The sequence below is a fragment of the Cupressus sempervirens genome, chromosome 7, assembly GCF_028749045.1.
Source record: "Cupressus sempervirens isolate cs-2001-9-10 chromosome 7, ASM2874904v1, whole genome shotgun sequence".
Classification (NCBI taxonomy): domain Eukaryota; kingdom Viridiplantae; phylum Streptophyta; class Pinopsida; order Cupressales; family Cupressaceae; genus Cupressus; species Cupressus sempervirens.
In genome coordinates this window covers 282,852,880-282,866,618 of record NC_143124.1, presented here as the reverse complement: position 1 = coordinate 282,866,618, position 13,739 = coordinate 282,852,880, and the positions used below count along the sequence as shown (strand labels likewise).

General features: G+C 35.8%; 1 pseudogene; it reads right to left on the bottom strand.

Annotated features, from left to right (window-relative positions):
* Window positions 1–9,477: 9,477 nt before the first annotated feature.
* On the bottom strand, window positions 9,478–10,905 carry LOC149546533 (coniferyl alcohol acyltransferase-like; annotated as a pseudogene).
* Window positions 10,906–13,739: the final 2,834 nt, after the last annotated feature.

Below are 13,739 nucleotides of genomic sequence, written 5' to 3'. Positions count from 1 at the left end.
TTGGGACCTATCTAATAAAAAAATCTTGTTGACTTTCTCATAGACCAAAACTATTTTTTTTATAACCATTTTCTAAACCAATGTGAACTTTAAGTGTTGATTGTTTAACATTTAATTGTTTGTCTTGAATATGTTTTGAACAATATTTAAGGACATCAAATAAGATAATTGCATGATGTTAACCATACCATATGCTCAGTATAATTACATTATTGACATCAATGACAACAATCAAAGACCAAATATCAAGGGTTCAACACCCTAGGGACCTATTTTGTTTGATCGAATAGGTTGAAAAGTGTCATAAGACAACTTATGACCGCTTTCGACACATTTCATGACAACATATGTCCCTAAGGGTCCTAGGACCCCAAGGGACATATTTCATTTGATCGAATGGATCAAAATTGGTCATAAGACAACCTATAACCCCTTTGGATGCATTTCATGAAAGTCAAGTTCCTATAGTAACCGAGTGATCTTGGTTGACACTGCATCCTAAATTAAATTTCTTTGGTAATAGAGTCAGCTTGGTTAACACTTTTTCCATGCCAACTTTCCTTTGATGCTCAAGTGAGCTCAGTAGACACTAATTCCATGCGAATTTTCCTTCAATGCCTAAGTGATTTTAGTAAACACTGCTTTCCATGCCAACTTTCCTTTGATGCCAGAGTGAGCTCAGTAGACCCTAATTCCATGCCAACTTTCCTTCAATTCCTGAATGAGCTTAGTAGTTACTAATTCCATGCCAACTTTGCTTCAATTCTCGAGTGAGCTTAGTAGACACTGACTTAGAACTTGGTTAACACTATAATGCTTGACATACACTAGAAATTTTCTTCAACTCCCAAGTGAGCTTGGCTAATATTGATTGCTTGATAAAGGCTTGACATTTTGTGTAACATGAAAGACAATAGACAATTGAATAATTATTTTCAACATAGCCTTAAGACTATAGAAATTTTCCCTATCGTTGATGATGCATGAGAAAAAGTTCCCACTTGATCCGAGAGTAACCTTTCAAGAATATCAAGATCTTTCCTCAGGGCCAAGAACCTTACTTCTTTTTAATTCATTGAAGGGATTCATAACCTAGACAAGGAATGCATAAGTCTGAAGGCCAAAAACCAAAACAAACCTCAGGGACTTACCCTAAGCGAGGCAAGACCAAAAAGTGAAAAAGAGGGGCCCTAACTTTTTTCTCACAAAGGGACGTGTATGCAAGGAATAACAATATCCTATCAACTAGAGCAAGTGTAATTGGCATTGTAATAGGAAGCTCTAGCATAGTGAACATCTCTAAGTGTGTACTAGAAACATTTTCCACCAATCAACTGCATCTTCTGCGAGGCTTGGCTATAGTATAAGGAAGAGTTTTATCTTTTGCCAACATGGTCAAGGCATGTCATTGTTTTGATATAGTAGTTCTAGTAGCTAGTCATAGATTTCTACTAGCATTTACTACACAATGTTCAAATAGGTAACCCTCCTTTCATGAACACAAGTTCTTACTTATCAGTCCAACTAAAAATGTAATTACAAATAATGAATAAATTTCAACTTAAAAATGTTATTTTACAATATTGATTGATTTTAAAGACATGCCTCATAACTATCACAACTGTCTACAAAGACTGTATTAAAGATAGGCTTGAAATACGTAGCGTTGGAAGCCATGTAATTCAATAGAAGCTGATTCTAACAAGTCTTGAAGGATAGAATCACTTTCCAACAAAGATATCTATAACTATTGGGCCTTACATCAAGTCCCCTTTCCACTCTATTTCATTCAGTAAATTGTTCTAGAACTCTTCCACAAATATTGAATAAAATAAAGAATCATTGAGGCCACATTTGATCTCCTCAATCACTTGGTCTTAAAGACTTCTAAAGTGGATTCTTCCCAAAATTCTTCAAGTCCTTTTTTTGGCAAATGTTGTCTGAAACTTTAAGTAAATAAATTCTTTAGTTTAAATGTTGTTACTTCTATTGATGCTTCAAGTAAGTAAATAAATTCATTAGTTTAGATGTTGTTACTTCTATTGTTCTTAGCTTTAAGAATGAATATTATAAAGGCTATACACCTTTTGTTTGAGAAAAAAAAAAAAAAAATTCTTCCGAAAGTAGTATAGAGAGTTGAGTGTTTTAGTAGTCCTCCATCCACAGGACACATGTAGTGCACTCTCTATGATAACACTAGTGCTATAAAGGCGGTGTCTAATTACAGGCATCAAAGATTTCTAGTCTCAACTCGAATACATGGTTTGGCAATAGGTGTTCCAAAGCATGCACTAAAAGCTTTTTGCAGGCAATACATATTATAGAGCTCGTAGAGCAAGGGATGGTTTAGCATGTTAACTCAATATTTACAGATCTGGACATTTTTAAATTGAGACTCACAATTTTGGTAGACTATTACAATCTATGCCCAACTAAGCCTTTTTCAGCAAACGAAGAAGGGTTTTTATTTTTTGTGATTCATCTTTCTTTTTCATTTCAATATTCAATTGAAGAGCTGCACTCTATTCCAATAACATTGCAGTGTAAGTTGAAAATGGAAATACTATCAAGTGTATATTTTCTATGTATTGTTTGTACTGCCCAGATGTTGCAGAGCTTTGTTTGCGAATAAACAAACAACTTCAAAAATAAGTTGTAATTCTCCCAATTTGCAATGTGCATACGATTAAAATTAGTTGCTTAGAATTTTAGACTCAACTATTGGAAAACTTAAACGTTGAAGAGCTAGCAGGTTGTCCTCGAGCCCTACGCCCATCTACCCTATCAGGTCACCACAGGCATTCATGAACGGTAGGCATTTATTTTTGGTAGATGAGTTTTTTTTTGAATTTGGACGTTGAGGGGGAAAGATGTGACAAAAAAAGGAATTTTTTATTCATTCATTCAGTAGAGAGTTTGCAGATCAAGCAAATCAAAGAGAAGTTGCAAAGCTGAGCAGAGAAGGAAGAAGGAAAGAAGTTTGTGCCTACAGTTGCATGTGCTTCCCCTGTTCACTTTGTAAGTTTGTCATTGTTACATTCGTCCTATTGAAGTAGTGATTGCTCAAGGCACCATTGTATGCAGCCATTAGAGTTGCAAGTTTAAAGTTTATTGAAGTATTATCAGTTTAGGGTTATTTTAGGGTTTTCTAGTTGAAGTCAAATGCTCTCAGATTTTGTAATAGTTTAAATCTCAGTTGAATAGAAAAGAAAGTAGGCATACTTGAATCTATTGTTCTTCCTCTTCTATTCATTGTATTTGAAAAACTTGTTGAAAGGTTAAATCTTGGCTCTCTGGTTTTAATCGTGAAAGCATTCATATTAGATTTTTTCTAAGTTATAAATTTTATTAGTTGGAGCCGACCTTACTTGGCATCCATTGTCTTCTTTGAGTGTCGAGCTCACTCGGCATCTACTACATTTTTCTTTATGTGCCAAGTTCACTCGGCACTTATTTCCTGTCACTCGATACCCTCAAGTGCCGAGCAACCTGTCACTCGGAACCATCAAGTGCCGAGCAAAACTAGCACTCGACACCTTCATGTGCCGAGCATTTTTCAAGTGCCGAGTAAAGTTTTTTGAGTTAGGGTTGTGAGTATTAAATTAAATTAAATTGATATTTCTCACATGGTATCAGAGCTTTGAGGCCCCACATCCATAGTGAGTTAGGGCATTTTTTTTCTTGGGTTATTTGACATGGCAACAGATACAGGAAAAATATGGCAATAGCCACCATCGTTTAATGGGAAAAACTATGATACATGGGCAAAGAAGATGAAGACCATAATGGTTGCAAATGATTTGTGGGAGTTTGTAGTTAATGGATTCAATGATGTGACTGATCCAACTCAGTATGTTGCTCTCAAAAATGCACAAAAGACTCATTTGAAAGAGTCAAGGAGGAAAGATGTAAAGGCATTAAGTCTTATTGAAGCAACAATGATAGAGACAGTATTCTCAAAAATTGCAGTAGAAAATTATGCAAAGGAAGCATGGGATATCCTTGAGACGAACTTCAAGGGGACTGATAAATTCTGTACAGTAAAGCTACAAAATATAAGGAGGGAGTTTGAGAACCTTCAGATGAAGGAAAATGAATCAGTTGCAGATTTTAGTTCAAGAACCTCCAATGTGATTAACCAACTGAAATCAAATGGAGAAGACTATCAAGAGTAGAGGATAGTGGAGAAGATATTGAGGAGTTTACCTCATAAATATGATAATTTGGTCTTGACCATAGAAGAGGCAAAAGACCTCACTGTTTTGACAATGGATGAGTTGATTGATTCTCTTCAAACCCATGAGCATAGGATCAATAGATCTACATCTTCTACTTCCCAAGAGCAGGCATTCAAGGCTCAGTCAAATTCAAGAGGAAGGGGGAGAGGAAGAAATGGCTCAGGTAGGAACTCCAGAGGTAGAGGCCGAGGTAATGGAGGACAAAGGAATGCTGCAATAGAAAGCACAAGAAGAGTAGATGGAGCAAGTAGCTCACAAAATACTTCAAGAAGAGGTAAAAAAAACTACAACTCAAATAAGAGTAATGTAAAATTCTACTACTGTCATAAATATGGGCATTATGCAAATGAATGCTGGAAGAAGCATAATGATCAGTTAGGAATAGCAAATGTGGCTGATGTGAACATCGGAAGCGGACCCAATGCTGTTGCCTTCATCATGTGTAATGTTGGTAAAGAAGGAAGCCCTGAGGTTTGGTACCTCGACAATGGATGTAGCAACCACATGAGTGGTAATGAAACCTTGTTTTCATTCATTGACAATAGTTTCAAATCTGACATTAAAATGGGTAACAATGGAACCCTACCAGTTGTGGGCAAACGATCTATTATGGTTCGCACCAAGAAAGGTGAGAAGAAAGAAATACAAAATGTGTATTTCGCCCCTGGTATGAAGCACAATTTGATGAGCATTGGTCAGCTCATTCAAAATCGATACAAACTGTTGATGGAGAATGATAGTTGTATCATTCATGAAACGGATGGGAGCAAGAACTTACTTGCAACAATTCAAATGACAAAGAACAGAATGTTTCCCTTGAGGATAGAGACATGTTTCTCATCTCAAGTTTGTCCTGCACCTCACACACAATCAGCTCTAAGAAGTGTGATTGAAGACCCTTCACGGTTGTGGCATCTCAAGTATGGTCATCTTGGCTATGTCAATTTAAATTTATTGTCAAATAAAAGAATGGTATATGGTTTGCCACATGTAGGAAATTCTTGTGACAAGTGTGAGGCTTGTATTTTGGGTAAGCAACATAGGCTTCCCTTTAATTTTGAAAATTCTAGGAGGGCTAGATATCCATTAGAATTAGTGCATACTGATCTAGTCGATCCTATGCAAGTTACTTCCATTGGGGGGGAGTACTTATTTCATAACATTTATTGATGATTTCAGTCATACGACATGGGTGTATTTCTTAAAAAATAAATCTGAAGCATTTGATAAATTTGTAGAATTTAAAGCCCAGGCTAAAAGAGAATGTGGACACTATATCAAGGTCCTAAGATCATATAGAGGAGGGGAATATTACTCCAATTCTTTTGTAATTTTTTGCAGGAAACATGGCATTAAGAAAGAGCTCAGAACCAGCTATACACCACAGCAGAATGGAGTGGCTGAAAGAAAGAACAAGACCATTTTTTAAATGGCAAGGAGCATGATGAAAGAGAAAGGTCTCCCAATTGAATTTTGGGAAGAGGCTCTGGCAATAGTAGTTTACCTAATTAATAGGTGTCCTACAAAGGTAGTCCGTGACAGAATTTCAATGGAAGCATGGTCACGAAAAAGATGGACAGTTGAACACTTAAGGGTGTTTGGATGTGTTGCATATGCACATGTGCCTAAAGAGAAAAGGAAAAAATTGGATAACAAAGGTGTGAAGTGCATCTTCACAGGTTATAGCTCAGAATCAAAGGCATACAGATTGTATGACCCATTAAACAACAAGATGACTCTTTCAAGAGATGTGAAATTTCTTGAAAATTAGTCTTGGTATGGTTCAACTGATGAGTCACTGAGCACATCAAGTAAAGTGTCAATTATGAGTGAAGAAGATGCTGATGAACAACAAGAAGAAGGAGCAAATAGAAGAAAAGGCAAGGAACCTTAGTCATTTCCGAGCTCCTCTAGGCATGACCGAGTGTCAGTGCTGAGTACTAGTGAAGACCGAGCTGGTCGGCAATGCAGCAGTAGTGAAGATTCTAATCCTACACTCTCCTCCCTGTTACCAAGAAAGACTAAGAGTCTTAGGGACTTATACCAAGATGAAAGGTATGAAGATTATGATGAGAGTGTTAATTTTGCATTATTTTCTCATAGTGATCCAGTATATTTTGAGGAAGCTATTAAGGAGAAGAAATGGTGTAATGTCATGGATGAGGAAATAGATGCCATAGAAAGGAATGAGACATGGGAGCTAACTGAATTGCCTCCAAAGAAGCATGTGATTGGAGTGAAATGGATCTATAAGACCAAATGCAATGTGGAAGGCAATATTGATAGGCATAAGGCAAGGTTGGTAGTCAAGGGCTACAAATAGAAATATGGCAGAGATTATGATGAGACATATGCCCCTGTTGCAAGAATGGAAACCGTGCATGTTGTCATAGCAATTGCAGCTCAGCACAAATGGAAGGTATTTCAAATGGATGTGAAGTCCGCCTTCCTAAATGGTGTATTGAAAGAAGAAGTGTATGTGGAGCAACCACTTGGTTATGAAGTTGTAGGTGAAGAGAATAAAGTATATAGATTGAAGAGAGCTCTTTATGGGCTCAAGCAAGCTCCAAGGGCATGGTACAGTAGAATTGACTCATATTTAATGAGCAATGACTTTAGCAAAAGCAATGGCGAGCCCACTCTTTACATCAAGGCAGCAAATGGTAACGTATTGATTGTTGTCTTGTATGTAGATGACTTGATTTTTACTAAAAATGACAAGGCTCTAATTGGTGAGTTCAAAGAGGCCATGAAAAATGAATTTGAAATGATAGACCTAGGTCTCTTGAAATACTTTCTAGGCATAGAAGTAAAACAAATGCATGATGGCATCTTCATCTCTCAAGAAAAATATGTAGGCCAGATCTTAGAGAGATTTAAAATGCAGAACAGTAAGGCAGCCCCCACACCAACAGTAGTAAGTTTGAAGTTGAGCAAGGAAGACTCTAGCAAAAGAGTGGATCCAACACTATACAAGAGTATGGTTGGAAGTTTAATGTATTTGACTGCAACTCGGCCAGACCTAATGCATGCAGTAAGTCTGATTTTCAAATTTATGGAAACACCAAAGGATTCCTATTGGCAAGCGGGAAAGAGGATCCTAAGGTATGTGAAACGTACCAAGGGATTTGAAATTTTATATACTGCAAATGATGATTTCAAGTTGGTTGGTTACACTGATACTGACTGGACTAGAAGTTTAGATGATAGGAAGAACACTTCTGAATACATGTTTCATATGGGACCGGGTGCAATTTCATGGGCATCCAAGAAGCAACCTATCGTTGCTCAATCTGCAACAGAGGCTAAATACATAGCAGCAAATGCAGCAGCATGTCAAGGAATTTGGCTAAGGAGGATCTTGACAGATTTGAATGAAAGGCAAGAGGATGGAACCACAATTTATTGTGACAACATCTCATCAATTGCATTGTCCAAGAATCCAGTCTTCCATGGGAGAAGCAAGCATATTGAGATTAGATATCACTTTATCAGAGAGTTGGTGGAGAATGGGGATATCAAAATGGAATTTTGCAATTCTGAGTAGCAGCTAGCAGATATTTTCACCAAGCCATTAGGCATTGGAACTTTTGTACACTTAAGAGAGAGTCTTGGTGTAGTTGATTTGAATCATTTGTGATCCTTGTTTGTTTGGCTCAGGACAAAGGGGGAGTGTTGGAAAACTTAAACGTTGAAGAGCCAGCAGGTTGTCCTTGAGCCCCACGCCCATCTACCCTGTCAGGTCACCGCAGGCATCCATGAACAGCAAGCATTTATTTTTGGTAGGTGAGTTTTTTTAGAATTTGGACGTTGAGGGAGAAAGATATGAAAAAAAAAGGAATGTTTTATTCATTCATTCAGTAGAGAGTTTGCAGATCAAGCAGATCAAAGAGAAGTTGCAGAGCTGAGCTAAGAAGGAAGAAGGAAAGAAGTTTGTGCCTGCAGTTGCACGTGCTTCCCCTGTTCACTCTGTAAGTTTGTCATTGTTAGATTCGTCCTGTTGAAGTAGTGATTGCTCCAGGCACCATTGTATGCAGCCATTAGAGTTGCAGGTTTAAAAGTTTATTGAAGTTTGAAGTATTATTAGCTTAGAGTTATTTTAGAGTTTTCTGGTTCAAGCTGAATGCTCCCAAATTTTGTAATAGTTTAAATCTCAGTTGAATAGAAAAGAAAGTAGGCATACTTGAATCTATTGTTCTTCCTCTTCTATTCATTGTATTTGAAAAACTTGTTGAAGGGTTAAAGCTCAGCTTTCTGATTTTAATCGTGAAAGTATTCATGTTAGATTGTTTCTAAGTTATAAATTTTATTAGTTGGAGCCGACCTTACTCGGCATCCATTGTCTTCTTTGAGTGTCGAGCTCACTCGGCATCTATTGCATTTTCTTTTGTGTGCCGAGCACACTCGGCACCATCAAGTGCCGAGCAAAACTAGCACTCGGCACCTTCATGTGCCGAGCATTTTTCAAGTGCCGAGTAAAATTTTTTGAGTTAGGGTTGTGATTATTAAATTAAATTTTAATTGATATTTCTCACATCAACAAGCCTAAATAACTACAGTTCAATTTTCCTTGATATTAGTTACTAAACTTTACTATTGTGGAGAAAAGCAGTAAGGAAATGGAGAAATGTGGTGAAATTCACAAAATAATCCACATTAAAACTATATGTACATAATAGTTAGCATGGAGTCGCATATAAGTTATCGACTTCCTTTCAAAGGTTCTGTATAAATTGAACCAAATCTTTTAAAGTGAGAGTTGAATAAAAGTCTTTATTGCTATAGCGATTCGCAGAAGCACTTTTCTGCTCTACTTTTCTGCCTTCTTAGACAAATCTTAGCATGCTATGAGCTCCAAACAAAACATTTCACAACACAAAACAGATAAACTTTCACTCTAGGAAACGCAAACACGTCTCCTTGCGTTAAAACCTACCAGTAATAATTAGTAGTATCGATGAATGCCACAAAGAGTTGGCCTTCACCTAAAACCAAACTTTCTGTGGGTCTTGGATGAGTTTGGGACCTATAAATACTTGAATTTTTGAATTTGAATGCATACTGTCAAGTGTCAACAATGTTAACCCATTCAAATTCTTCAAATTCGTTAGTACATTATAAAAATTCATTGAAAATTAAGAAGTGAATATTGGGTATAAAATTATCTCCAACAGTTGTTGAACAATTTCATTTGGTACAATACCTGAAACATATAACCACTTGGATTTCTGAAATAATCCTAAGCCAAATGTATGATATCTTGTGTGATTGGAAGTAGATAGCAATTGGAATTGGCTTCAATTGCATTTAACTGTTCCAGCGGAAGATGCATGTATACTATCCAACTACCATCTCCTGAAGGACTCTGAGTTGGCATAACATATCCTGCTTCACCACCCCAAGGGAAATGGTAGCTTCCAAATGTTGGCTTTCCCCATCCAAAATCAACATTATACAAAGGAAACCGTAGTCCAGAAGACACCAGAACTGCAGGTCCAGATGGCTACATGTCACCTTCTCTGCAGTAAATCTTAGCTAAGACAGGCGTTGGCTTTGCAATCTCCACCAGCTCAATTAAGCTTTGAAAAGGCTCCTCATTTGTTGCAATCTGTATGGCATCATGAACTAACCCTGCACTCCAACAAAGTGGTTTACTTTTTATAGAACGAGCATCAGACTCGGCAAAGGGCAAGATTATAACATTGCCAAAGTAATTAGGAGAAATGCCGATCTCCACATTCTGGGTGCTTATCAGTAGCTTCCATAAGTAAGCACTAAATACTTCTAATTTGGTGTAACTTTTACCATCTTTATTTGCATCAAATTGCAGATCCATAATGTTCTTGACATCGAGACAGTGAATTCTACTTGCTCAAGAAGGCAGGTGAGGATTTTCTTGGCTGGATTCTTGTGAAGTATGCCTCACATACATATTTTCAATTTTAGGACAAGAAGTAGGAGAATCTCGAGGGCATAATATGGAGTGTGTGATTATGGGAATCTGAGATACAGTTGAGTCCTTAGAAAGCTCAGCCCAACTTGTGAAAAACATGTTTGCAGAGTATGCATCTGCAATTCTGTGGTCAAATGTGCAACCAACAACAATGCCTCCACAGCTAAACTTTGTCATCTGCAGATGCCAAATTTCGTTAAGATTGAAATATAGAAAAAATAACACAATTGGAAAGAACTAGAAGTATGTGTTGTATGGGATCTTTTACCTGAACAGAAAAGACAGGAACCCCATCTTCTTGACAGGGCTTTGAAAGTAAAGGAACAAGCTTCCCTTGAACAGACTCATCAGGGTTGTACAAATTCAAATGACAAAGAGAAGTTGCAGAATAAGCTTGGCTCAAGAGAACTCCCTTGTTATTGCAATGGAGATTCAGTAGGCCAATACTCTTTGTAACCAATCTTCCTGCAAATAAATAATAGGACACCAACGCCTCGAACAAGGATGTCTTGAGATGAGAAAGTGCTGATGCGAAGTCGTGGGAAAGGGGTTTTTATAACAGAAGAAGACATGCGCAGAAACTGGAGGAATTGTGAGATCTAGATTTGGCAGAGGAAGGAAATGCTGCTGCATTGGAAGAGTAGGCACTACTACTTCTGTGTTAAGTATCTTCACCTCATAATCTTTGTAAATGAGAGTGTTAACAGAAGCCATTATTTCAGCACTATCTCTACAACCTTTTTAACCAATGCAAACTTCAACCATGCTTGTTAATAAATAGCATCGTAACTCACCAATTTCCTTGGCTTACTACTACTTAAGCCCATTCGGAGTCTTGGAGTAAACAATATTTCTTCTTTAATTCTCATGTCGCCTATTCCCCACGATGTGAATTGTCTTATTGAAAAACAATGTGGAAGATGCTAAAGTAAGAATTGCACTTATCCAATTGTGATCGCCATTTTTGTACTAGCATGTTCCCCAGGTCAGTAATTTATCTCATGGAAAACAATGGGAAACGTAATCACGCAAGCACTGTAAGGGTTCGTTTGGCTGTGGGAATATAAAAATGGGAATAGGAATACCTATTCTAGAATACTTATTCTCAAATAGTAAATGGGGTTAAGTATTTCTATTTTTGTTTGGTTCACCCAGAAATTGATGCAGAATACACATACAAGATTCAACAATTTATGTTTTCTAAAATAAATAAAAATTTGAATAGGAATACGTATTTCTATTCCACCTATTTAGGAGGAATAGCAAATCCTCATTTTTGGGTCAAATTGAAATATGTATTCCAATTTTATTCCTATTCCAATTCCGATTTGGTGCATCCAAACAGAGAATTCAAAATTTGAAGAATATACATATGCCTATTCCACTTGTATTCCCATTTCCAAATGGGCCCTAATTGTTCATTTTTTGGTTGTCCTTTCCCACGATCAAAATATTGATAAATTCAATTGGTCAATGGATAGTACTTAAAAATAACACATTTTCCCACATTAGCACCAGTTGACACCCATCTACATGATTTAGCATTGGAGTTTCTAAAACATGTCAAAAAAGTTGGATGGCTTAAACATCACACACTAAGGTGTAATTCTTAAGTTAAAAGTGTTAAATAAGTTACGAACTCTCATGGGGTGATGTTGTATCCCCTAGCCCTTTTTGGTAAATTGTAATCTTAGTATATTATTTATTAATTAAAAAGAACTATTTATTAAAAAAAAAGTTAAATTGTTTTAAAAAGCTTCAATGGTTGAAGGGTCCCCAAGATTTAGACCTCCACCACATAACAACATTTTATTTTCTCACTTTTAACATTGAATTGTGTTTTACTTTTGTATTTTTTAATCTTTAGATATGAAAAATGGTTAAATTTTAAACATGTTTAATTTGGGCTTGCATATGAACAACTTTTCTATGGTGGTTGTGTATTAGAAAATATTTGTAAGATATTAAATTATATATATTTTATAATATTTAATGAGAAACTACTCCAATTCATTACAAATCTATCTTAAAACTATAATAAAATCTAATTGAGGGCCTGGATAATAAACCTATCAAACAAAATATGAAGAATCATCTGTAAACATAATAAAGAAGAACTATTATGATTAAAGTTTAGAGGCAAGGGGCATTAATATATAGTCCCAATCATCTATTCCAACTCAACTTCCCAAGGACAAGGACAAGAACTCTCTCTCTCTCTCTCTCTCTCTCTCTCTCTCTCTCTCTACATATACATATACGTATATGTATATATGTATATGTATGTGTGTGTATATATATGTATGTGTATCTATATGTATATATGTATATACATATATACATATATATATGTATATACATATATACATATATACATGTATAAACATTTATATATGTATATATACATATATACATACATTGTGTGTGTGTATCCCCAACCCTTTGCATTCAATTCCTACTAATCCTCACTGTCTATTTTATCCTCTTATAGCCAAGGCAATTCTATGGGATTCCAAAGCTAGCCATTAAAGAATTTAGATCATCAAAATATGTAACCAATGAATGTCATTAGTACTGCCATGCATAATATGTTCCTCTCACCACCAAGGCAATTCTAAGGGATTTCCTAGTTGTCTAGTCAAGAGCTTATGTCATTTAGTTGAACATCCAACACATGTAAGTTTTAGGATTTCCCAGTACCAACCTTAATAGCATGTTCACCCTTTACAGAATCTTTGAAGGAGGTCTGAACAAGATGGGATGAGAAAAAAAAAGTGAATATTTATTTATTAAATAAGTAGCAAAGGGTTATAACCCATTATAGACATGACTAAAAAAATCTAAACTTAACATGAATAGAACTAGCTATTGAAATAAAATAAAATAAAAACCTACCCTAAAAATACTAGAGTAAGAGCCAACTAAGAAATGAATATGTCAAACAAAGTTAGTTTTAAAAACCAACTAGAATAAAAATACCTAATGATGAATAGAGTTTGGAACCAAGGAGTGGGCTCAATAAAATAATCTAAGAATTATTGTTTGAAATGGGATGACCTTATTCTTCTTATGAATTTCTATCCAAGGAAAAATATTTGACACTTGGAAAGAAACTAGCACAATGCTATCAAATCTATTAGGAGTAGATGAGTTAGACAAGTGAATTTCCAACCCTAAGAAAAAAAGCCTTAACTTTGTAGATAGGGACATTGAAACCATTGATGGTATTATACACATGCTTAAGAGAGTAGTATATAGATTAATGGTATTATAAAATGGTAGTTTCATCTACCATTTATCTCACGTTGGTTAGATATGTAATATTTTAGGTGGTAGTTACAAGTAAGTACCTATATAAGAAGGGCATATAAGTGTTTGTAAGAAAACTCTTAGTCTATAATCTCTCATATCAAAATCTTTCATGTGTTAAGATCTCTCATATTATGAGAAGTTGAAGTTTTTTCATCTTGAAGAAATTGTAATATCTCACTTTTTGAATAATTATTTGAAGAATTTATAGCAATGATATCATCTTGTTAATGTTGTAA